This window comes from Hesperophylax consimilis, chromosome 7 (assembly GCF_061612785.1).
Source record: "Hesperophylax consimilis isolate HC1 chromosome 7, BYU_Hcon_1.0, whole genome shotgun sequence".
NCBI lineage: Eukaryota > Metazoa > Arthropoda > Insecta > Trichoptera > Limnephilidae > Hesperophylax > Hesperophylax consimilis.
In genome coordinates this window covers 38,803,556-38,831,104 of record NC_142842.1, presented here as the reverse complement: position 1 = coordinate 38,831,104, position 27,549 = coordinate 38,803,556, and the positions used below count along the sequence as shown (strand labels likewise).

The following is a 27,549-nucleotide window of genomic DNA, read 5'->3' as shown; positions in this document are numbered from 1 at the left end:
CTTATACATACGTACATATTATAAGATAATTCTTCTCTCTTATGTACAGTGATTGCAGATTAGTATGCGCAAAATCAGCCAGCTATATACAACGCCGCCAACACCTTGAAGTACCACCTTTCTCCCTACCGAGACACCGAGACCGAACGAGCGTGACTGTTTCCCTTCGCAGATATCCATCGTTAATCAATTTGCCAATCCGACGATATCAACTCCGCCGGCGCCAGAGGAGGCTCGCCTCACCTCTCCCCGCCTCTTCGGTGACTTGAATCTTGCGAGACACAATATTTACATCCTCTCTCAAAACTCCTTTTATTGTGTTGACACGTGTAAATTAAATGCTAATAGCCAGGTAAGCGCTGGTAAGACGTGATACTGCTATAGCATTATTTATAATACGGTAGAAAGAGAGCAAAAAATAATCGCGGCGTCTTTACTACATATAAATTACATAGACTCGGACGAATTTGCATGTACATAAATACAAAGGACGAATATTTCATTGGAATTGTTTTATAATAATTACAGGAAAGAATTCATTTGCCTTACAATCTTCAATAGCATCTGATTTTCGCATGAATTGTTACCAAATTATTACGTATTTTATAATCTGGCGTTGTAGAAACAGTAAATAAAATGTCTAATCATTGCGGTGTGAAGAAAATTTTGATTGGCAAATTTCAGGTTAGGTATGTTAAATTATTATGCGTTAGAAAAAAGGATGTAGAATTTAGACACATTAAAAATTTTAGAACGCTAGGATTAGCTCATTCTTCAAAGGCCTTCAGATTTTTGACATAAGGTAAAAAAAATAACGTAAGTTGAAGAGTGTTTTATAAGAAATATTTTAAACAGTTCTGTAGTAAAATTAAAACACTATTTCCATTCATTGAAGCGAATAACTCAATTAGCTATAGTAAAATATTATTCAATAAATTGAATATTCGAGACGGAATGAGATGTGAGAAATCGGGACGTCCCAGAGAGACATGACAACCAAGTCCATAAAAAAATACTTGTGGCAGGTTATGGCAAAAGTTAGAAAAATGAACGAAACATGATAAAAATTTACATGGATGAAGGAAGTGTCAGAACACAGGAACACGGTGTTTTATTCTCTCTTACCACCCCTCTCACGGGAAAAGGCGTGGTGGTTAGTTAGTTAAGTTAAACGATGAAGTATGGTAACTATAAAATACCTTTACGTGGGTATAATTTCATTCGATACATGCCCAAGGGCCTCCTATTCGTGTATCCTACAACAGTGCTTATACCAAGGGCTATAGCTAAACCTTTTAACATAAAGAGTATTGCACTTGCAATTTAATGCATTAAGCCAGAACTATCGAGGTCAGTGGGAGAATCAGGTTTGCTGGCCCTTTCGCTTCGGGGCAAACATCGACTGAGGTAATTCTCTCCAGAATAACATACTACTTCCATTGTGTCAGCGTATCTACTGTCCCTACGACACAGGCCGACTAGTTGGCTAAATGAAAAAGTAAATGCCTAGATATTGAAAGCGTCTCCGGCAGTAGTGAAAAGCATCTTGTTCGAATAAATACTTTTGGAGTTCTCTATACTAAAAAATCAAAAGGACCAATCTTAGAACTGAGAACTCTGGGTAGGCGTCAAACGAAGGTACCAAACAACCAAAGTGAAGCAAAAATTTCAGAATTTATCAAGATATTCATAGAAGAAACTTTAGCGGTAATAATCATATTTTGATACTACATTATAGGGGATGAGAACGAGAATATATAAACAAACATCCACCGTGTAAGAAATTACGTTTTAACATGATCAATCTTCTTAGCAAATAAAGAAAACAAATCCAAAAACAGTGCAATAAAACACAAGATATTTTGTTTTTTAGAAATACAAAGTAAACAAACATAACAATAATACTAAAGGAATACTGCTGATAGATTCGTTGTATCTCTCACTCTTTCTCACAAACAATGCATGTACGAGAAAGAGTGGCATGACAATATTCGTAATCTACACAATACACACATACTCGTAGCATGTCAAGAATTTTCATCCATATGTAAACAGTTCACATTTTTCACCTATTTGTTCAACGGTTTTTGGTGTTTGCGTTCTGACGTATCGAAAACAATGACTTCACTCAGCATGGAGTACATATTTTTTAGGCAAACAGTGCCCCACTTATGGCCGTCAAAAATACACGTCGCTAACAAAAAAAACCGCACGAAAATGAATCGCTCGATAGATAAAAAAATATGACTTTTATCCGACTACCAAATTGTTAATTTTTGGCCAAGAACTTAAACCAAAGATTTTTTTGTATTCGAACCAAATTGACTGTAATTCCTTTTTAACAATACCTACACGAATAGTACAGATCAATCAATACCAAAATAGAAAGGATACTGTTTGAAGAGCCCAAGTAAGCCAGTCAATTGAGTTGATTGACTAGTCTTGATGAAACGGATACGTGTACAAATAATGGTAGGATGGATATTGGCGTTTGCCCTCCGAGCTGACCCTTAGCCCATCACATATGCGGGCTACATTTTAGTGGTCTATTGCACCCAGTCTAACGAGGTGATACTCGCAGTACCTACTGCCTGCCACTGATTAACATAGCAAAGCCATTGTCACACGTTGAATACCCTTTACAGAAATGACATTCTGTTCATCGCTTGGGGTTTCCATAATTCATTGTTGTTGTTTTCATATCAAAGGATTTTAATATGCGCATGAAGATAATTACAAAGTTTCGTTTTTAATTACAGCAACACAAGTTAAAACATGGAATTACAATTCATTACAGATAATTACTATGTATTTTATTAGATAAAGGCATACCGCTGAAGATATTGTGCTTTCCATTTTCAGAATCGAAATATCATTTTTCTCCTTACTTTTGGACAGCGCAATAATTGTTAATTTTGCAATTACATCAAATATTGCGTTCGCCAGCGATTTTGTAGTTTATTATACAGAAATTTATTTATTTATACTGGGTTTTTACAGAAGATCTCACTTACGTGAGAACAATCCAGTTATAAAAACTCAGTCAACATACAAATACACATACAAAGACACATTAATTTTCATATACCTAAATATAGATTAAAATATAAAACAAATAAAATTCAAAATTAAAAATATATATGTAATACAAATATTACAGAAAAGTAAGAGACGCAAGTAATACATAATATAATCAGTACCACATATTATTTAACAATAGAAGAATTTTTTCTCTGAATCCATATAAATTATCGACAAAAATATCTACTTCAGCACACTCAATCTTATTATACAGTCGACACATTAGGGTCAGAGGGCTAAAGTAGGCGATATTATTTTTGAAAATATTCAGGTGAAAAATGCTATGGTGTCTTAAACAATGGGAATTGGGGACATTTATTTCAATATTGCTAAGACATAATGAGGTATCAAGATGGCCGTGGATAACTTTATGCAAACATATTTAGGTCAGTCAATTGCCTTCTTATTTTAATTGTAAATCTTAAAGTATTCACGACGTGCGTCGTATGATCTAAGATGGTCATGTAGTCCACATTTGAAAGATAATAGTTAAAGCATTTTTTAACCGATTCTATAATGTTTTCATACTTGCAATAATGTGGATTCCAAATAGTGCTTCCATATTCAAGTTTACTTCTAATTAAGGCATAGTAAAGGGTAAGAATTGATTGAGGATCTTTGAAAGGTTTGGTTATTCTGCGAATAAATCCCATTATTTTATGTGATCTGGACTTAATGTGATACACAGAGTAAACTTACTGATATAAAATATTGTTAATTTATTAAAAACCTTTTCAAATTATTCGTTTTTGAATGCCTTAACGAATGAATCGACAGATTTTCTTATAAACTACCAGAGAAACACGAATGTGTTACGGCAATGTCGGAATTGTTATAAACACATATTTATAAAATTTTTAATATTTTCGCATTCAGTCATTATACAATAACAGGATAAATGCAGTACTAATAGTTTATTAGGAAATCGCCTGCTATCACCTTTTTAACGGGATTTAAAAAAATCATCAATACTCATTTTTCTTCGTGTATTTGTATTACCTGGGTTAGCTCATTTAAATATCATTGTTTAAGAGACAACGCGTGATTGCATTGCACGAGTTTAGATAGTGCGTTGTCCAAACAAAAAATATGCGATAAGTAGCACGCGTAAAGTGATTTATAATAAGACGTAAAGTAATCTGAAGGATGCAATGCACACAATAATCAGACTGTGCTCAGTGGATAGAATATCGTCAACTGCTTTACTAACCAGATTCAATCCATCATAGTATTATTATCTCAATGACTGTACGGTTTAGGATTTTTGTAAACGGAAGTGGCGCCCTCTGTTTTTTTCCAAATAGAACCGTTAAAGTTTCCAAAGCAGCATTCCGCGGCAGTGGTATTTTTTTATCTTCTAGTATGTACCTCCATATGATGCTGATCATAATCACAAATCTTTACCAATCAAAACATATGGTTAAATAATAATATTGAGCTATTTTTAATAAATCTGACTGTATTTTCATAAGATGCTAGCTGTACCCCGCCACTCTTTGATATGGCTCGTCTGTCTGTGCAGATAGAAAAACCATAGCGCGTGTTGCTTTTAAGTCCAACAGATGGCGCTGTTTAAAAAAAAAAAATTTAGTTCTCACAGGTGACATCTACATAATATAAAATCACAAGTTTATTCGAATGCAACGTTGTGTCAAAATTTCAAAGCAAACGGTGAAGAATCTGAAACAAACAAACATTTACACTTTTATTTATATATAGATGAATACCGTTAAAAATGAGTGGAAGATTTAAAGGTTATTTTTATGATTCTGATAATTTTACTAAAAATGTGTAATTTTAATATTTTTAATCATAATTATTGATTTGAAAAACCTCAGATTCCGAAACGGTCATTAAAATTATATAAGGTCATTATGACATAGAAACCGCCACTAGCTAGTAAGACGTCTGTCACCAACGTTGCCCGGCGTGACGTCAACAACGCTGAATTCACGAATAAAAACGAACCAGTCGTTTTGGCGACAAATTTAAATTTTAATCGTTACATAAAAATACCGTCATTATCATAATTTTTTTCGAGTATTAGTGAAAATACTATTGCGTAATAAATTATTTAATAAAACTCATTTCTACTCAGTTTAAACGATACGTTGCAAATTAATTAATTGGAAATAATATCGATGAAATTACATATGTTGGGGACAGTAAAAAAAATACAAATTAATATTCATATTTAAATTCATAACGGTGAAATAAATATACCATAGAAAGACAGACTATATGCCAACATGCCTTGATATTTATGGACATGACGTTCAACCGTGATGATTTTTTTAAATATTTTATTAATGTGGCAGGTACCTAATCCATTTCAGCGTTTTGATACTCCGAAAGAGCGATCTCTGAGGGTAGGTAGTATCTGTAGTCTGGAGTGCCTGAAACTGCAAAATAGCGACAAGAAGAAAAACAAAAGGATATCCTTGAGAGCGAAATCAAAAGACAGAGGTCAGTCAATACTTGTAAAATGTAGAGGCATCGGAGTCCGCGATGTCCCCGACAGAAAACATGCGGTCGATACACACAGAGATATAGAAAACCCCTTGCAATGTAGGCCCGATCCTATAAAGCAGGCATTCCGTCCGGCCGGCTAGCTTTACGCGGCGGCAAAAACTACACACAATCGCGTCGGCTGCCCTTTTCTGGGAGGGCAAAAAGGTTCGCAGTCTTAACCCAAATAAGGGTGGTGCCGCACCAGGAATGTCCGGCAGACCCGATGATAGGATGGACGATCGCAAGCGAGGAACATAACAAAACCAACACTGCAGGGTGAAGATAAGAAGACGCACAACACACAATAATTGGCCAATGTCGTGGAAAAGATTTTTGTTCAGTAGTCCAATATGAGCACCAATTTTTTTTTAATAATTCATCAAGGGGGCTCGCTAGAACTAGCAATTAACTTAAGGCGAAGCTTGATGCTAAATCACTGTTGTTATTAATCTTTATAACGAATTGGTGTACATTATGAATGCCAAAAAAATATGCTTAAGATAAATTGAGTTAAGTTAAAGTTAGTTTTGAGTTAAGTAGAATACAAATAAAAAAATAAATTACTCAATAAAAAAATATGAATGTAAAATTCTAAAAAATATATTTTTTCAATAGAAATGTGTGAACGCGTAAAGGAAACAATTTAAAAAAATACGGTATTATAGCTAAGATTATCTGTGACAGTTTCACTTGATTAACTTTTTTGTTTTCTTGTAAAATTATTTACAAAATAAATAAAAACCAGTTTTGTGCTTGAAATCGAACGTTTCTAGACTCCATTTGTCAAACGATTTTAATGTCTATTCCCTACAATATAAGGTATACCAAGAATATACCCATTTTTGGCTTGTAGCTTCCTCTGAAGGCGATGCACCACGTCGTGTAATATTTGTAATCGGACTGCTAACCCTTATGTAAATGGCTAACTCCTTATGTAAATGGCGGTAAGGTTTAAAATCTTCTTTGCCTGTTTTGATTTATGCAAAAAAGTGTTTTATTTTATTTTGCGAAGTTCAAGAACAAATATTTAAATGTTTTATTATCATTTTCTAAAGAACTTAATTTGCTACATTATACAATAAAATCATACCCGAACACGGGTTCATAAGTGGGAAAATTTGAACTTTAATGCAGTTTTTCTGGGCTTATAATAAATGCTTGATCGTTTCAAAGGCCAAGATGTGTTCTGCTATTTAATTAAAGCATCTGAAATATTTATAATTTTTAATGATTGAAATAAACACTGAATTGAATGAAAACGATTCTCGCTACGGTAATAAACGTTTGATGGTTTCTCTAATTGCCTCCGATATGCTTCCATTGATTTTACTAATTTGTCGATATGAATGGAGGGAGTGGATTATTGATCACTGCGTCATGGTATCATCCATGGAGTTAATCGCACGTCATGGTATCAAAACTGGATTTAATCGCACGTCATGGTATCATCATTGGATTTAATCGCACGTCATGGTATCATCACTGGATCTAATCGCCCGCCAAAAGTAGAGTTTATTTTTTATACAATTGAATCACCTCAACTTTATTATTTTCCTGAGGACAATTTATTGATCGAGATTTAATACTGTGTATTATTCCGGTAATCAAATAAAACTGCATGGACCTCTTATCAAGTAACATATGCATCCGAAATGGTCTCGCAGTTCTAACTGTGACGCATACAAGACAACAATGCTGCAAGAATACCAACTGGTGCAATTTCCTCAACCCTTTTATAGCAAACAGGTTCGAAGATGCTCACGCCAGGTTCATCTAAATCGGACATATCCTGAGAAAGGTCCGAGCTTCTTTTTAACTTATTTATTTGTTAACCATTAGAAAATGAATAATGTGGGGAATTCTTACAGAACACATGACATTTAATTTTGTGGCTATATTATACAATAGATAAACTGAACAAGTGAACGATTCAACAAAACCTAGACTTTTAAGTCTACTTTCATACAGCATAAATTAAAAAAAAAACTATTTCCACAATGTTACAATATATCGTGCAACAAATACGTAAAGCTTTTATCGCGTTATACATTCTACATGAAATAACAACACGCGATATTTTTTCCCATGAAGCATTGGAAGTTTCAAATATTATTCCCTAACTTGCATGTAAATGAGAAACACTATTAGAAAAAGATTAAACAGAAAGGATGAGAGGGCATAAATATTTTAAAAAAAAAAACTATTTTGATCTGACCGTGAAAGTAAAACACAAAAAATACATTTAAATAAATACACAACTTTAAAAGAATTTAGCTAGCCAAGTATACTAAACAGTCAATTACAATTATATACATTTCAGAGTCTTTAACGATAAACATCTACTAGAGTTAGTCGACACTAACAATAAAGCAACAAAGACGAACCTTGAAGCACGCCTGAGGAATTCCGCGGTGCATTTTTGCTAAAGTTAACTCAATTTGTAACAGCAGACGAGCAAATACATTCCTGAAGGCGGCTAATGAACGCATTATGATGTGCTTAGAAACCAGCATAGTCTTCAGGGTATGATAGTGGAAAAGCGATGTAGAGTTTAATATTATTATGGTAAAACTAATCATAAAATCGAAAACGTGAGTAAATACCCTTTTAACTCGATAAACGCCAAGAATTTCAATATCAGACAGACTCGTATGGTGTCCCATGTATTTTTATGGAGATAATTGTACGAATGCCATGCAGGCATTCGCTACTAACTTTTTGGAGGTCTATTATCGTGATCTGAATAACTCGCAAGCATGTTGAATTAACCAAACTCACCAGCATAAATTTAATTACATATTGTGCAAAAGTAAAAGCGTTGCTGATTTTTGATACGCCTGGGGGAAATTATATTTTGAAGTAAGGCTGTGTCAACGGCAACAAATCATGCGCAAGAATGCAATATAATAAGAGAATCTGCCCGTGGCATTTTTTCGATACTCTAAAACCGGATTCGCGTTCCTGGATTCAGTGCTGGCAATAAAACAACCTAAAGGCTAAATAAATATAAATACATCGAGAACCCGTAATCCAAGAAGGCCAGGAGGCGAACACTTGCTTCCGAAACCAAAAATTGGAGATGAAATTGAGAGCAAGAGTTAAAAGGAAAGACACTCCGTTTGGGGAACTATTCAAGGTGTTCGACCAAGAACTATAATTTTTACAAAGGCATTTTAAATCCGCTCTGTTGGGTCAACAGGACCAAAGATGACGGCCTTGAGATACCAAGGACGATTAAAGTCCAAAAATAAGAATTAGATAATCAGGAATTTAGATGCAACTTTTATAAAAACTTCTTAGAATTCACACATGTTGTAAGGTCTATAAAAGTGTGTCCGTTTCATTAAATGAATTGTGTCAAATTTTCGCAAATCAAGAAATTAGATGTTCTTATTTGACTGATGCAAATGAGACAAATTCTAATCGCTACGATAAAGAGAAGTTTGATGGCGCCGAGAACTTTGTGCGAATCCACCCTTATCGCATATTGCATTTGCTAGACACTAAACTTTGATAAACATTTGACAGGAACAAAACGTTGGCGCCACAATGCTCATGTTATGAACCAAGAGATTAATAGGGCAATATGCAAATTGCACTGTGCACATACATAATGCCAAGAGAAGTAGCCGGGCAGAGTGAGTAATATCAACTGCGAATCCATAGGTAATGTTTAGAATGCTTAAAATCAACAAATCAACAAAGTGTGAATAGTTTATTTTAGAAATTTGTATAGAATGCAAATTTTGAAGTTTGAAGAACAAATGCAAGAAAAATGAATGCAAAAATATGACACGAATTTGAATTTAAAATTTGCCGAAAAAGTGAGGATTATGGATTATGTTTAGGTAAACTAAATATATTTATAAGTATGTTATTACGCAAGAAATTTATTTTAAACGAAAGAGGCATGGGTGGGGGCTCATCGAAGCCAGAGTCAAGTTAGCCTCTTAGAAGCTGGGCGTGTTGTACATGGGTGGGTGCTCATTGAAGCCAGAGTCAAGTTAGCCTCTTAGAAGCTGGGCGTGTTGTACATGGGTGGGTGCTCATTGAAGCCAGAGTCGAGTTAGCCTCTTAGAAGCTGGGCGTGTTTTACATGGGTGGGTGCTCATTGAAGCCAGAGTCGAGTTAGCCTCTTAGAAGTTTGGCGTGTTTTACATGGGTGGGTGCTCATTGAAGCCAGAGTCAAGTTAGCCTCTTAGAAGAATTTTGCATCCACCTCTGCAGCAAAAACGGTATCTTAATAAATGGATTGCAATCTTTAGAGCAAGAGCGTCAGGTAGGTACGCTGTCCCTGTTCTACCGGTATTGCAATGAGAGATGCTCCGAGGAACTTGCGAACTTGCGCACAGGTGGATAGTCGGGAAACACGTCAAACGCGCGCTTATCATATGTACACGGTTAACATGTGTCACCTGAAAACGGGTCTGGAATTGGCTTTGCCTATTTCAGCATATCGCCAGCCATAAATTCCCATTGGTAGTGTACCTTTCGCCAAGTTGCGCTACCTTCTTCTTTAGCCAACGGTAAAGAAGGAGGTAGCGCAACACGGCATAATACCCCAAAAATAAATCACTACATAGTTGCTGTTGCTTAAGTTTTTATTTTAAGCGGAGTTATTTACATTATTTAAATGTAATGCAAAGAAAGTACTTAGTTAAAGATTTCTTCTTCGTATTTCGCTTCGATCGAAAGTTGGACAACACTTGTCTTCCCCTGATCCCTGATCTCCGAGATCCCTGATTCACTTTGGTGATTTCATTTGGAGCAATTTAACCGTCATATTGACTCTCTAATAGCATTTCTTCTTATCGAGATTCTTAAATTACACAGTACTTGTTCGTACTTTTCATGCCAGCGACATTCCTCACGCGACTTGTAGATATTTATTATAGCGTGATGAGTCCAGGTAAACGGCTTCATGACATGACAAAAACACAACATTTCCAAAACCACAAACCGCTATACACACCACATATTTGTTTGAACAAAAAGCTCTTCGATAGATGTAAAAACATTATCATCGCGTTATTCAAGCACTGTGGAATTTATCGGAATAACCTTTGAATATTATACACATTAGTCTATTATTTAATCATTTAAGAGGAAGAAACTATTAATAAATCTGAAGGAAATGACGGAAAATAATCAGGTCACAATAGATTGGTAATTAGCCGACAGCATTGTCCCAGTAAGACAGAGGTCCTGGGTTCGATCTTCAGTTGCGACCGTTACCTTTTATTTTATTTTCAGTGTCTTGTTCTGTTTTGTTGACATTATTTTTTTTATTTAAAAAAAAAAAACGAAAATAATACAGTATAAATAATTTATAATACAGGAAAATAGAAAAGTCAAAATAAACTACTTTTTAGAAGTTTGTCAATGGGTGCTAGTAATGTTGAAAAAAAATGTACTTAGTTTAAGGAATATATGTACATGTTTGTATATATAACTTACATGTATATGTACATACAAATAATGACGTATCTTCTTCTTATTTACTAATAATAAAACATATTGAGGTGATTTCTCACGAAAACGGCGCTATATAAATTAGCCAAATATTATTATATATATTCAATTTGGGAATGGTAGTTTGTTTATCATTTAAAACAACAATAAGAATTAGAAATTCCTCAGTTTAATCTGAGGGATAAAAACCTCGGTTTGTTGTTGTCGTTGTTAAAAGAATCCTCGCTCTGGTATTGAGAGCAAATCGTGACATCTTTACGTAACGTATTTAGTCAGTGGCTGCGTAGCGTAGGTACAGGTAGGTACTGCAACAATGGTTGTTATCTAAAAACTACGTTAGATAAATGCAAGTGCGTAAAATCTCTGCAACAAGAACAATATTAGAACAACGGAAGATTTATGACCCTTAACAAAATCTTTCACAACAACTTGAAACAGATGAAGTTAGCGTCTGCGACGATTCATAAGTAGTTGGATCACATTTAACGAGATTTAACAGCCACAGAATAAACAATTTATTGTTTATGATATTACAGGTTGAAAATAAAATAAACCAAAATGTTGCGATATGGTGAAATTATCGGGGATATCGCAGCCTGTCTGGTCTTATAAAAAGGTTAAAAATGTAGCACTTAGCCACCGTATATCACGCAAATGATGATATAAAAGATTGTATCACAGATACTACAGGATCACAATGACATATATGTATTTCCACAATAAGCATATATAGCCGATAGCAAGACCCACATAAACATTATATTTAAATGAATTATTATCCGCTCGAAGCAATTATGTCATTTCAGTCACACTTCCCGAAACCCTAACAAACGATGATTAAAACATTATCTTTACGCAGTAAAATTTGCCGTAAAATAATGATTAAAGAGTTCGGCTTCATAGGCATGATGAAAGTGGTAGTCAACACCCAACCGTGAACAGTCTACACTGTCTACAGCCAAAACCATCCAAAGATCATGATCCACAGTTAATGAGTTCTGTTGGTGATATTTAACTAAAGAAAGCGTAGTTACGGTTCACCGCCGGGATGTTAAATAAATATATAATTACTAGCAACGGTGTTCAGTTCACGCCAGCTCGGAAGCAAACACGACTTTCATTACGGACCAAAATGTTCTACACACACATACAAATATAAGAGAGAAATTGATTTCTTTACCATTCACAAGTAAATATACTCCGGTGGTTCTGTGAAATAAAACTAATTTCGAAGACTTTTTTACTGAAGTACCTAGACAAGTCGATACCAAGGTGACTCCAAATTATATTCAATGTCCATGAGCATCAAACTAACGTTTTGACATTAGAGATTCACATGTTGGAAAAACACATTCTCACGTGTCGGAAAAAAATGTATATGAAAGACCGCGATGCTAATAACATGTTTTATTTATTCAAATAATAGCTTAATGCCGAGTTATGCGGAGCCAACGAGATACTAACTTTCCATTTTATACAAAAGAAATCTATTTAATATCTTAACATTTTATAGCTTTTGCGATAGTATGAATATCATAAATTCTAATGGCAGTTTCGCCATGAAAATCTATGCAAATCACCCCTAGATTATACACATTATTATATTCTTCTTCTCGTGAATACGTCTCTTAGGTTTGGTTAACGACAACTATTTAAATTGTTCGTAAAAGTTTCATTGAAGCTTGCCGTGATTTATAATAATAAATATTTGCTTTAACCACTAAAATTCGTTAAAATGGGTGTAGACAATGGAGATAGTAAACATAACTCATCTAAAATTCATCCTTTGCAAAAGTTACAAGCTCCAGAACTGGTCATCTCTAACAGGGTTAAAATTATGGAGATTGGATCTAAGATGGGCTGGGAGGATGTAGAACGGGATGCGACAGGAAATTGAGATCAGACACGTTACATATTATTACAGCAAGTGTCTTTGAACATGATTTGATGACCTACACCAGTCCACAGAATTCAAATTCGTTCAAATTCCCATGGAGAGCTCGAGGTGTGCTTTCAATAGTGAATAATTATTCGCTACCGGCAATCTATGCGCAGATAATATATAATATTCTAGTAGATAAAAAAACTATAAATCACATTTTATAAATGCTCGTATTTCACTGGAGGCATCTTAACGGTTGCCTGTCTATTATTTTAATCTAATATAATGATGGTTAATAAAGATTGACGGAAGGGAGCCATCTCGATCAAGAGTACCGTTCGTCAAAACAAGATTTGCAAAGAGATAAATCTTTCAAGTGCCCGTTTAAGTGAACTTGTAATTAAATTTAATAACATACAACATAAAACTAGTACGTCCGCTAAAAATTAATACTAAATCTTTATTTAAGCAAATTGATTCTTACACGCCGTTTATTATTTGTTTGTACTAATGAGAGAGTAACGCAATACTTAATAATAATAATATAATATTTGATAGATAAAGCGTTTTTTTCTTATACACATATTCAAAAAAGTTAGCCCCTTCTAACATCTTTTTTCTAAATCATTTTAGACAACATGCTATCAAAAGGAAACCTAAAACTAAACTTTGCACTGTGAACCAATTTTATAAAACATTTTGTTGGCCTTCCGAATTAAATTCTCAGTTTGGGTCGAAACACCAACTAATTTCCTAACTAAACAGAAACTGAACCAAATTTTAAAATTTTGTCAGAAACTAAACGAAAGTTAAAAAAATAAAAACTACACGAGTAAGCGAAGGTGGACTAGAGGCAGATACTTAGCATTTAGCACTAATTACCAAATATTTATAAAATATAAGGACACCATAGAACCCAGATACCTAACAGCACCTACGTCTAAAACCAGGTACATAATTGTTAATTGTTCAATAATTATTAACGTTAAAAGTAATCAAGAGTAAAAGCCGACATATTAATTAAAACGGCGGGGAGAGGAGCTAGGAACCGGCGACTCTGGTTTTAAATGTTGTGTAATGAAAATTGTTACGTGGGATGGTAGAATCAATAAGCGGTCGGCGAGAAACAGGGCATTTCTCGATAATGGATCAGCTATCTGTGCGTGGAATCGTTGTATGTAAAACACCACGGCGTGTTACGTCTCTTTATCGGGGAGGGAGATGCTTAATTAATTGTCGGACCAGACGCGTCTTGTGACCTGCACCTTGAATTATAGACACTCGAGAGACTAGTTATTTCATTTGGGCTGCCGAGATACTAAAAATAGTTTCACAGGTTTAGGTATAATGCATTTTATTGTGGGCATAGAAATTCTATTACCTAAATTAAAATAACGTATTAGGAAAATATTAGTCCAGTTATGATTGAAATTCGCATGACAATTCTTGCTTGACAGTTCAAATTAACTAAACATTTTAAAGTGGTACCAAAGACCTACCTTGTTGAACCCTTCGATTAGCTAATTTAACAAATCTACGCAATAGTTCAATTTTGTTTGGAAAATTAAGTTAACGTTTTGCTATTTCCTAATAGAGATATCCTTCTTTTTCGGTTATACCGGCTATTGACATGACCCGATAGTACTTAATCGTGTAATCATTACTATTGAATTTTAGGGCGCCCCGACGTGTTTATCCATTCACTTGCACTAAATATATTTGGCTATTAATTAATTAAAAATATATTGTAATTTTGATAAAGTGTGTACCCATTAGTTCCGACCAACAAGATGTTTAAATTTTAAATACGTGGTATAAAATAACACGAAAAATACGCCCTTTTAAAGCCGATTATTTTAAAGAAACCTTTGATTTCATTGATTACCCATATAAGAGCATGGGCAACGATAGGTCATTGTACAGAGGGCACGAGAGTGCAGGGTGTGGGTAGCACGAAGGTTGAAGGGAAATTCCAAGGTCGATACGAATCACAACTCAAATAAATTGACCTTATTAAACTTCAAAAACCAGGCGTACTAAGTAGCCAGCCGACAGACATAGCCATTGGTGGTTTCACCAACAGAATGTCTATCTCCTTATATGTCTATGTATTTCAAGGTAACCGGAGATTATTGTAAGAACGGGATCAGAGATCAAACCACGGCCAGATGATTAGACTAATAACATGATCGGTATTCCATTGGACAGGTGATAAATACCTCAGTTATTGGAATGAACCGTGCTTACAGCACCAACATACCCACGATAAGCAGGTGCCTTAAATAATATTTGCATAATAATATCGCACAAAACAGTAACCTGAACATTGTGTTGACAGTACACAATGACGAAATGCGAAAATATTAGAATTTTTAAGAACACGTGTTCCGGCATCGCCATAACACATTCATGTTTTACTGATAGCTTATTAGGAAACCTGTCAATTAATTAGCTAAAGAACTGCAGTCCCGTTTTTAACCGGAATACGAATAATTTGAAGAATTTTTTAATAAATCAGCAATCTCTAAATAGTATAAATTAAAGTCGCTATCCGCGTGTTGTCTGTTTGTGCGCTTAGTTTTTCTAAATTAAGCAACGGATTTTGATAGGGTTTTTACTAACTATCTATTAACTATCGACTAACTATTCAGAGAATTTTTTCCATATTATATTTATAGAAAGTAGAGAAAAGTCTCCAAGCAACGTCAGGTACACGTCAGCTAGTATTTTATAACTTTCAATTTTCTCCGTGTATAAGATAATTTACAACTTGGTAAAACACCCTTGAGCCCTTGATATTTCACATAAATTGTGTTAAAAAAAGGCTTATTTCATTATTATTGCTAATTAAAAATGAATTAATAGTCACAAAATATACCATTATGGTTACATAAAAACAAAGCTTGTGTGTATGTCAAGGCGTGTTATTTTTTATATGGTTAGGTCGGGGCCACAAAGTTTTTGTTTTCCTTCGGCCACGGAAAATAAAAATTTTGTGATCCTTCCCAATGTTTTTGTTTTTGTCGGATGTTTTGAAAACATTTTGTTAGTGGAATCTGAAAGTGAATAACACAAAGGTAACTTATTCCCAGATAATACTAAACTCTTTACGATATGTGTGCATGAAGGCATGAGGCTTTTGCTTCCATTACTTATCTGATTGTTAAACTGACAAGAATATAAAAAAATAAGTAATGAATTATTCAAATGTTAGATTGAAGCATCAATAATAAGTTTACTGCCGTGTTTCGAGAACTTGTTTGGTAATTTTTTAGATTCGAGTCTGCAGAAGTAGATGATAGATTGAAATAAATTACCATTGACGAGACAATCATTGTCAATTCAATTGTTAGTACGAACATATCTATTTTTTATTGCACAATAGAAGTCCTATATTTATATGCTTGACAGAAGTCTACGACAGTAAAAGAGTAGACGACAGAATATAAATCATCTTAATATTTGTGTATCAATTCATACAGCGCCGTTCGCGATGTTTTGAAAAATTACAGTCATTGTTTGAGACAATGTTTCCAGAAATACAAAATACAGAAGGTTACAACATGACATACGACCAAAAGAGACATTAACTAACACATTCTGCTACAATCTTCTTCCAGTCAGTCCTGCACTTACTCATGATGCATGATATTGGAGTCCTTTATCGATATACCATAGCGAGTAAAAGCCAATCATTTGTTTCGCCCATGACTCTTTAGTCTGGCGCTACTGTCGGTTTTTACAAAAGCCCGACTTTCACCCCGCTTTTACTCTTCTACAGAACTACGTGAAACTGAATTACGACGGCTTAGTTCGAGGAATCGGTAATCTGAATTACGTGCAATACGATATCAATACTTTCTGTAAGAAGAAATTGGATGCGCCATCTTTGGAATCATATGACAATAAAACGACTCACAATTTAGACAAAACACAAATATTCGTCAATATATTATAGTTGGGTTGATTAACTATTGACTGGTATTCTAAGACAGGTTCTCGAGTTATGTGTTTCACCTTTGACACAAAATGATACCCTGCAAGGCTCCGGATCATTCCTTCCTTTCAATTATCCTTCATACAGCGTCCTAAAGATGATAATCACGCTTTTAGGTGAACGAAATCAGAGAGAGCTCTCCTTGACAATTTACTGTTTGTCGTTCAGGACAGTTTTACGCAAGATAGACGAAAAGAATGTGAGGTAGTCTTACAAGAACGATATTACTTTACAAGTAGCCAATGTAACATATCTTCGTTGTTGGTCGTCAACAGATGACAGCCACAATGAATTTGCATCAGGTCATTATTCTTCTGATTCGCTTAACGAACTATTGTCTATTTGGTCAATTGAACTAACTAGTAGTTATATTGCGGTGACAAATCAAAAACTGAGTTACGCAACAATCCATATAAGCTCTTGTAACTTACAAGGGACTCAACTGCAGTAAGTGGAACAATAGAATCGTAAATTGCTGACAGTAATCTGAAAATTCGTCTCGGTATTTGTGAGATGAGTATGAATGAATAATATTTACACACGGATACGATGAGTTTTAGTAAATTACGTAACTCATCGGTTGTTTTAAAAGACGTATATATAACCGATTTTAAACGTTTTTTCTTCGTCACAATTCTCTTTGCCAGCAAGGTCGTTTGTAGATAATTTCTAGGCGTCTTATGTTGACGGCCAAATATGTTATAATTATATTATTTTAGGATAAATGACAATAAGTTAATTATAAAAGAGAAAATCGGCGGCAACAAAATAATAGAACGGTGAGCTCTAATCTCATGAATTTTGGCTTGGATCGCAACATAATTTTAATGCCGATCTACTTATGTTTAAGAAATCCATTGAATAAAACAAGACGCCATACTGGTCGATCAATATTTATCAATAAGAACAAGGGTTCATGTTCTAATTGATCAATTGAAAAAAAAATCATTCGACTTCCAATGAAATTGCTATTGAACAAAAAATATATATTTTTAAATCTTTAAAAAATAGCTAGATATAGACAGTCTTCGAAATCAAAGTAAAATTATTTTAAATCACAGCTAATCGTTACTTTACACTGTTAAATATTTTCACATCCCTTGCAGGTAAAGTCACGTGGGGTAACCGTACGCGGTGGGAAAGTGTACGCGGCGATGTTTCCGATAAATTCGCGCATGTTTCACATGCGATTATTCCTCAATTCTGTAGTGCTTTAGGTCGCATTGAATTCGATTGGGTGTACAGTGAGCCCAACGTAAAAAATAAAAATTGACAGGTAAATTACCTTTTTTATTATTATTTTCTCATTTGTTTGGCCTCCGTTACAAACATATGCTAATTGTGTCAGAACGGTGTGGTCCATGACAATTCTTAGGAAAATATTGTTAGTTTCACGGGTACAAAGAGGCTATTCTCATACACAAAACCATTCATCTCTTTGTTTAAGTTTAGGTGCGTACACTTAGTATATACATAAAAACGATTTTAAATATACAGATATTTAACCTCATGTTTGATTCTTGTAGTGAAATCCCCCGAGTAAAGAAGCATCCCGATAGGTTATTTTTCACCCAAGATCAAATTTAAAGTAGAGTGCGAATACTGAAACTACGGTATGCGCATGCTTACCCCACCTGTGGGTCAAGTATACGCAATCGACCTGCATGTGATATTTTTAATACAACTTTTTGGCTTATGAACCGTTTGAGGTTTTGTGTTTGTTTGAGCTACTTAATAATCAATCTTATAATTAACCATGCAAGAAATAAAATACCTTAAGCTTTTTAATGGAAAAATCCAATTGTAAATATTGCTTACACTTACTCCACGTGACAAGACAATTGAATAAGTGCAAAAATCGTGAGGAACTTGGGTGGAAGAATTACTAATGGTAGAGCTTTAACTTTGATAAGAATGTTCTAAATTCGGTTTTAGACTTTATGGTACTACCAGGGTGTACCTGTACTATGGTACTACTACTACCTGAGAACTGCTTTCGCTTTAGCACGGAGAAGTTTCGCAACGCACAACGCAGTGTTCAATGCAATATAGGTTATGTCGGTACACCGTGTAAGTACTATAAGCATGTGCACGGGTCATCAGACAATGCACTTTCCGCAATCAAGTTGAGTTTCAAAGGACACGCCTTATATGGCAGCAAGGGGATTTCAGACGAATCTACCGGTAACGAGAAAAATAACAAACCGTTACATTATACAACTAACTTAAATATACAAAGTAATAGTAAATTAATAGCACGCCTCTTGGCTTAATGGGAATGTGGAATATGTATTTCCAACTTTTAAAAGTTGTTAATATTCGTAATCTATTTATATATTATATAGAGATAGTGTCCCGGTGCGGGTGTTTTTTCAACTCAGAGATTGATGAAATTTTGGCACTTGACCTTCAGAACAACAGGAAGATCATTGTTATCAATAGATTACGTAATAAAGAAACCATCCTGTCACTTCGAATGCAATCAACATTGTTCTCAAAATTTGTTTTGACAGCATCGCCATTCCATTGTAAGAATATTATGTACTAAATACACAATTTGGCGGTTCTGAAACGGGAATCCTTCCCAGTTGGACAAACAAAGGTTCATTTTGTTTTTTATTGTTTTAATTTATATATATATATAAAATATATATAAAATAAAATTAAAAAAATAAAATAAAACTACCCCCACCCCCTTCTACCACCCCTTGCAGAATTTTGATACTTCTTGATAAAATTTTGCACACTTGAAGTTCAAAAAAAGAGGAAAATTAAAAATAAAAGAGCCAAGTAAATAATAAAGTTTTTTTTATTTATTAAAGGAAAAAGTACATGTAAGTAATAATTTACAATGACAATATTTAATACTAATCTTTCAGAGAAGCATTCGCTTGTGGTTGGAAGAGGAGTGTACATTATGTTATTGTAGATATACATATAGAATCAAGAGAAGTAGGAAAAAAAATATTGTAAGTAAAATGTACTACTAGTAGCTATAATATATAAATAAAAATATGATGTTATTAGTTTCTGGGATAAATACAATTATTATTATTTTATTAATATGTATACTATATTTGTAGAAGAAGTTGCTTCTTGAGTAGAATATTTACTATTCATTTTTTTGATATAAAATAAATAATAATAATATTTTTTCAAAATGCTCAAAGCTTGGCTTTTGTCGTTTATGATTCTGATTTCCTCAGGGAGTTGATTGAATAAGGTTCTTCCTTGGTATGTATAGTAATTTTGTGCAAAGGAAGTGCTTAATTTTGAATTTAGAATGACACATGTTTTATCGCTATTTAGTGACAGTAAATTCATGTCGAAGAAATTCTTAAGAGTGTTTATGTCTACTGTGGCTTTTAGCGTTACTTTTTCCCAAGTCTTTTCCTTTATTATTAGTACTGTATCGTCGGCATATGAAGTAATATGTCCATGCAATGGTTGAAAGAAAACATCGTTAACGTATATTGTAAAAAGAATTGGTCCAAGCACCGTATCTTGCGGGATTCCAAAGTCTGATATTTCTTTATCACCATTAACCTGATTAATTTTGACGACTTGTGGGCGGTTTTTTAAATAGTTGGTAATCCCTTTCATCGCATTTTCTTTTATACCTATATTTTCCAATTTTCTCAGTAGAATTTCGTGGGATATGCTATCCAAAGCTTTTCTGAGATCAATATAAATACCAGATAATTTAATTTAATTCCAGAGATAACTCATAGTAGATAGGTGACTATAATTAAAACTTTTATCATAAATTCAATGGGTAAATTAGTACAAAAAAGGTGGCACCCATCTTCCACGTCTAATGCAGCCTATTTATTTTATCAAAGGTACCTACACCGATTTATTTTGAGTTATGGGACAAAAGGACGCTTTTCCTCGAATTTATTACAAAATGCCCAACTGCTGCATCGGATTCGAAATTCTTTAAAACGAGATTCGTATACTAACTTCTAATATGGGCAGAACACCTTAAACTTTTAAGTGGCCTGGGGACGTGCCTTGTGAAGAGCTACTGTCAACTCTGTGGCATTATGCTGTTTTGGAAATGGGAGATAAGTCAGTAAAAATGCTAAAATTTAGCATAAGTCTGCTAAAACAAAATGTAATTTTTTCGTTATGGAAAAGTGAAACCGGAGATATTAACAACTGTAGACACACAGAGAATAGCTACATTTAGTTTAAATCAAATATTGACGACCTCCGTGGTCGAGGGGTCCCGGAGTGCGCAAGGAAAATTTATTTTCTTATTTTGTGTTATTTCACAATTTACTCATTTAAAATAATATATAGCATATTTGCGGCACGTTACAGAGTGGAAGATGCTCTCAGTACCACCCTGGTGTAAGACCACCATTCAGAATTGAAACGTTGCTTGAAATGGTGTTTGGTGACCAAATCTGAATAGCCAGGTACATCCCCGCCTTCCTCTTCACCATCTCATTCCTCTTCCCACCAACTTCAGCTACACAACATACACCAATTGGGAATGCCATAGTCTCACTTGCTCCAGACGGTTAGGAGCAGTTGGGACTTTCGTGCGGTCTTCGCATAAAAAAAAACTCAAGTTGTCTCTTTTTGGCAAAACACTTGTTCCAAAATATCGACTCAGAACACAGCATGGAGTGACGGGAAGATATATGAAGCGGATGAAATAATAAGTCAGGAACGCCTCACAAAGACAGCACGTTCAAGTTAATAAAATACTTCCGAGTTGGGTCGTATATCGTGTCAAGAGTCGGAATCTCAGATTAGTATGCATGAAACAACGAATTAATGTGGATAAAGCAAGGAGTATGCGTTAAGACAGAGTTACGTTGCGGTCCATCCTGTCTGCCTACCCCTGCGGAGAAATTGCGTGATGGTTATTTTGTGTAACGAACTTGGTCGGAAATTGTTTCTGATTTATACTTGAAGTGAAATGCCACTAAACTGCACTATATAAATACTATGCTATGTTATTAAAGTACTGATGTGAAAGATGAAGAACTCTCTTTCATTTAAACTGCCATTCAAGTTGTATGGAAGTCTTTATAATATTCTATCATAACAAGAAAACATTACAATTAGTTGACAAATAAAATAGACAGACATATTCAATCATCGCAGAAATCTATGATCCATCCTCATAAACATTTGCAACTATCAATTTAGTTCTCGGATCTGACAAAAATCAACGATAAAAAATAGGATCTGAAGTTATATACATATTGACTCATCCCTCTTTTCCAAATCACCACATATATAAGACAAAATAATCTTCTTCCGACGTCGCGTCGGTGTTCAGTGCTGCGCTTCTATATTCTACGTTGAAGAAGCTTCGAGCCTAAGAATGCAAGGCAGGGGCTAAAAAAGCTGCACGCCGCGCCGGTCGTCGAGTTGTGTTAAAGATTAAATTATAGGCCACTTCAAACGTCGTTTATGTCCAAAGAGGCGCCATGCTGTGCGCCCAAAGGAGCCGTGAGCTTTTAAGGACTTGCCTTCAGGCTTCAGAAGCCTTAATGCCTTAATGGGGACGATAAATTTAAAGCACAATGTAGAAAAGCATCAATTAACAACATTTTTAAAGCAGGGGTGTCCAACTCGATTTATTATTTATATCTTGGCAGCTGGTTTTTTATTAATTTTTAATTATTTATGCATTTAAGTTTACAAATTACTAATTATAACTTACATACTATTTAACCTGGCTTAATGTGGTTCTTACAGTGTATTTCGAATTTATTAGTTAGTGTATTTTTAATGATAAACTAATGTTTATAAGACAAGGTTTATGCATAGCATAAAGGATAACAAATAATTATGAGCAATAATTAGTTGCCTGAAATATCAATACAAATTGAAAATATCCAGAGATGTGCTTTATTTCAAATAAATCCATTTCAAATGGAAATGCAAAATGCAAAATGGGTATTTTCCATTTTGCATTTTAAATGCTTTTCTAAAAACCATTTTGCATTTTAAATGCTTTTATCAATGCATTTTCCATTTTAAATGCTTTTTTGCAACATTCTTCCTACTATCTCCACTCATCTTTTTTTCATAAGCCACAAATATCAGTCGGTCCTCAACCTCGCTATGAGAGATAATTTACATTTGTCAAGTTGCTCCCTTGTAGGAGCCCTGACAATTGAGTGATACCATTACAAAAAATACTGATTCAAATACTGAACATGGGGCCATGACGCTGTAATATTAAATGTTAGATAGTAGTTTCTATGTTTTTACGTTGGCAACATTAGTCCCGCGCAAATTTTTTGTGGTTTCATAATCATATTATGAAACATATCACATGATGGTAAATCAGATGTCTGTTCTACATTGATGTCCATTATTAAATGACAAAATTGTTTAAAAACTCTAATTATTTTAACTGTTTGACCTGATAAACCATTTTGCATTTTCAATGCATTTTGAAAATAGGTATTTTGCATTTTGCATTTGAAATGCTTTTCTAAAAATCATTTTGCATTTTGCATTTTCAAATGGAAAAGTTTTGACCCGTTTCCATTTTGCATTTCAAATGGTTTTGGGTACCCATTTTGCACATCTCTGAAAATATCTCCCGTGAATAAAGTTGGTTGTTCACACGTGGAAAAAATATAATAAGCAGTATTGTTGATTGAGGTACTAGTACATATTGAATCATTTGGCGGGTTGGAAATAAGCCGACATAGCTAAGTGGTTTCAGAGCACCTGACCGGACATCAGAAGGCACGAGTTCAATTCCCGTTGGCAGCATTTATTTTTACTCGGGAGATATTTTCAATTTGTAATTGATATTTCAAGCGACTAATTATTTGTATTTTTTATGGTTTCTGGCAGCGCATTTGTACAGCGCCCTTGATGTGATTTTGCATAAAAACGGCCCTATACGAATCATCAAAATATTATTATTATTATTTTATTTCTTTTCTTTGCTGGATAAACTGTAAAATAAACTATAAAATAAACTATTACTGTTTAAAAATAATCCGTAGAATAAACTGTAAACGATCTGTATAGCCGAGGGGTTACGATCATTGGCGCTGATTTCAAAACTAGGTAAGTGCAATTAATTAAATTAAATTAATACATTTGTGTTATTTCACACATTAACTAAAATAGAGAATATATATTACCCATACATATTTGCGGCTCGTTCCGGAGTGATAGCTATAGCTACTCTCAGTTGTTGTTTGCATAAACAATTATTAAAGAATGTACAGGACCGAAATCTGGTCCGCGGCCCGAAGAGGTTGGACAGCTCTGGTGTAGATCTTTTACCAGTTGAGTTGAAAGCTGACATTTTGATGAAGTCTCGAGGCATTTCTTTTCATACTTTTGTTGCGTTTTATGTGAGACTATTTAACGCACATTTACATCCCCGGAGGCGGATTTCATCACGAAGGTGTTCCGTTAACGACAGGTAATTATTAACCTCTGCACCAAAGGGGTAAAGCAAGTCAATTACATTTATTTGAATTAGTATTTCAGTGGTTGTATATTTTACTCGGTGCCATTTGTTCATAATATGCTCTTCTAGTCGGTCAGGTAGTTGAGGTTTTCTAGACAGGTAGTGATTGGTTTTATTCGTTTTTTAATCGAAGCTGGTAGGTAATAAAAGGGAATATTTATGTCCAGGATGTTATCCTTAATAAACACGGCTTTAAAAGCTGTAACGAAGTTAGTGGATCATACACATATGTATATTATGAGGTATTTTTATTACATTTTAATGTGATCTCGTTTAACTATATACATTTAATTCAACGGTTGCAATGTATGAACCGTTTCTTCCCTTCAATGTTGTTTGATTGTTGTAAAATTGGACGGTCCATTTGCAAAATTCACCCATCAACCTACATAGACAACGGGTCGGCTGGGAATTCTGTGTTCGTGCTACTGGTATTACAATAGAAGATGCTCCAGTTGGCATGAATTATTATTTGTACACGGTTGACGACATAAGCCCTGAGAAACCATAGCGCATTGTCACATCAGGAATACCTCAGGGCCTCCTGGGGGAGTAAGTATAAATAGATACTTAATCAATATTGCATATACTATTTTTATTAAATACAATAAACACAAGCGTTGAAGATATTTGGAGAGCTATCAGAAGAAACAAAATCAGAAGAAAACATAAAAACATTTAAAATTAAATTACGAAAATATGTGATTGATTCATTTTAAATGTGTTAATATAATTATATTTATATGTATATAAGGATTGTATTAGGACATAGATAACTATGTACCTACTTAAAATACCGCAATAAACAATAAACATTATTTAGTACGTTTTCTCTTTATAGAAGGAAGTTATATTTTATGATATTATAATGATTTGTTTGTGGTGAAGAGATAGACTGGTTCACACTGTCCCAGGTAATTAATTATAAATATATATTTATAAACCAGGAAAATTGCACTCATATCAGTTCCACGAATAGCACTTCTGTTTGTTTTTCAGATAGCGTCAGATAAGATAATAAACCCACACAAATTATACAAAATACCAGATGCTTTAAGATTGATCAACTTCGGTAAATGTAGTATTTATTACAAGTATTAACATTATCATGCCGCTCCGGGCGTTGGATTGCCAAGACGCTGATAAAACCTAAAAACTAACAATCCTAACACATCGAATTTGAGATTAATTTTCATAAAAAACGGCGCTACACAAAAATACCAACCGTCCGAATATTATTGATTACAGTGGTCAAGGGGCGCCGCTTGGCTCAGGGCCGGCCCTGGTCACACAATACACAGAATGGACTACGGAATGGATATGTATATCAAATTATTTTATTTAACTCCTGTAAAGTATGAATGCAATATTCAATTGAATTATAACTGAACTTGAACAAGCTAGATGTTATACAGAATAGAGCTATGAGATGTATAGGTACTAGGAAAAGGAAAATACGCAAGCATAGATCAAATGAGAGAACAGCTAAATTGGATTTCTATAAAAAAGAGACTATTATTTAATGTGTTAATTTTTGTACATAAAATCATGAACAACCAAATGCCAAAATATTTTAAGGATGAAATTGTCTTTAATAGAGATGTTCATAATTACGAAACCAGAAATGTAAATAGGATTAGATTGCCACATATGAAAAAAACAAAATCACAGAACTGCCTAATGTACAAAGGACTAAAAATGTATGATGAAATGCCTGAAAGTCTGAAGAATGAAGGAAGAATGAATGTATTTTTTTTTATTTTTTTTTTTTATGTGACACCTCACAAGAGTGTCCCTGCCTGTGCAGTGCACAGACAGGGGAACTATGTCACCACCCGGTTGGGCGGCGTTGTGAGGCGGAGTAAGGTAGGGGCTGTAGGAAGGGATTTGTTAATGCGGGCCTTGAAGAGGCTCGGATTATAGGAGGGAGGAAAAACAGATTAAATTTAAAAAGAAATGTTATATTCATTGTAAAAATATGTAAAATTACAAAATGAAATATGATCTTGTTTATATTAGTTTATATTCAAATGTATAAACTAACTCAATAAATAATTATAAAAAATAAAAATAAAAGTTGTTGTCCAAGGAAAATATGAAAGCAGTTCACTGCGGAGTTCCGACATAAATTTGATGGCAGGAGAATAACAACCAAGTTGTAAAATGAAAAGTCAGGAACCTCTTAGGGAGAAGACATTGTACGTTCAAAAGTTTTAAGCAAAAGTAATAAATCATTTAAAAGAGCTTTTATAAAATACTAGTAGAAGTCCCGGCTTTGCCCGGGCTTTATGCCGAATTATACGAAAAGTGATACAGACAGTAATTTTCTTATTTGAACCTGAGCAAAACTCCATCTAGAAGAATCAACATTCGGCTAGGGAGGTTTTTCGCAATCTCACGTAAACAGTGACCTTCTTCTTCTTGTTTTGAAAGTGTGTAAAATTTCATCAATCTCGGAATAAAATTGTAGATTTATATAAAAATTAAATGTACGCCGCCCGCCACAGGCCAGACACTCTTATTTGTAACTTGATAACAAAGTTATTGTAGAGAAAACAAAGGCTTATTCAATAAAATGTGCACATGTATGTCTGTAGGCACCTACCTACAATATTTTCAGGAGGGATGAAACGAGGAATGGAGACAGTAGACAGCCTCTATTCTCATTGATATAGTTTATACTAAAATACCAAAACTGTCCATTGTTTTAAATTAAAATGTATTGTTTACAAAAATATCAATATATTACAATAGCATTGTTCTGGTAGGAGACAGACCACCGATAGGTTTCTACATCATTTTTCTCAACCATAGACATTTAAATTATGTCTACGTTTACGACATTATTTGCTGAGCTACCAAAAATATTCTATGAATATATGAAAACTACAAGAGTTTTAAGAATCGGGTATACTTATCTAGTTATGACAATAAATTATGGATAAATTGTAAATAATTGTATTTCAATACAGGTAGTAGGTACTTAAACGAAAATCAAGGGTAACTTTCCTGCCTAATGACAAGACAAATTTAATGTTTGGGGGCTTGGTGATTTTAGTTCAGAAAAATTTAAAGAATTGACAACTGAAAATGCTTGATTTTGATTGAAAGGGATTCAAAATATTAACGCGAAACACG

At 34.1% G+C, this 27,549-nt stretch overlaps 1 protein-coding gene across 1 annotated transcript in view; it reads right to left on the bottom strand.

The window, feature by feature from the left end:
* LOC149422737 (breast cancer anti-estrogen resistance protein 1-like) overlaps positions 1 to 27,549 on the bottom strand; it is a 193,934-nt gene that overhangs the window by 165,976 nt on the left and 409 nt on the right. The window lies entirely within an intron of this gene.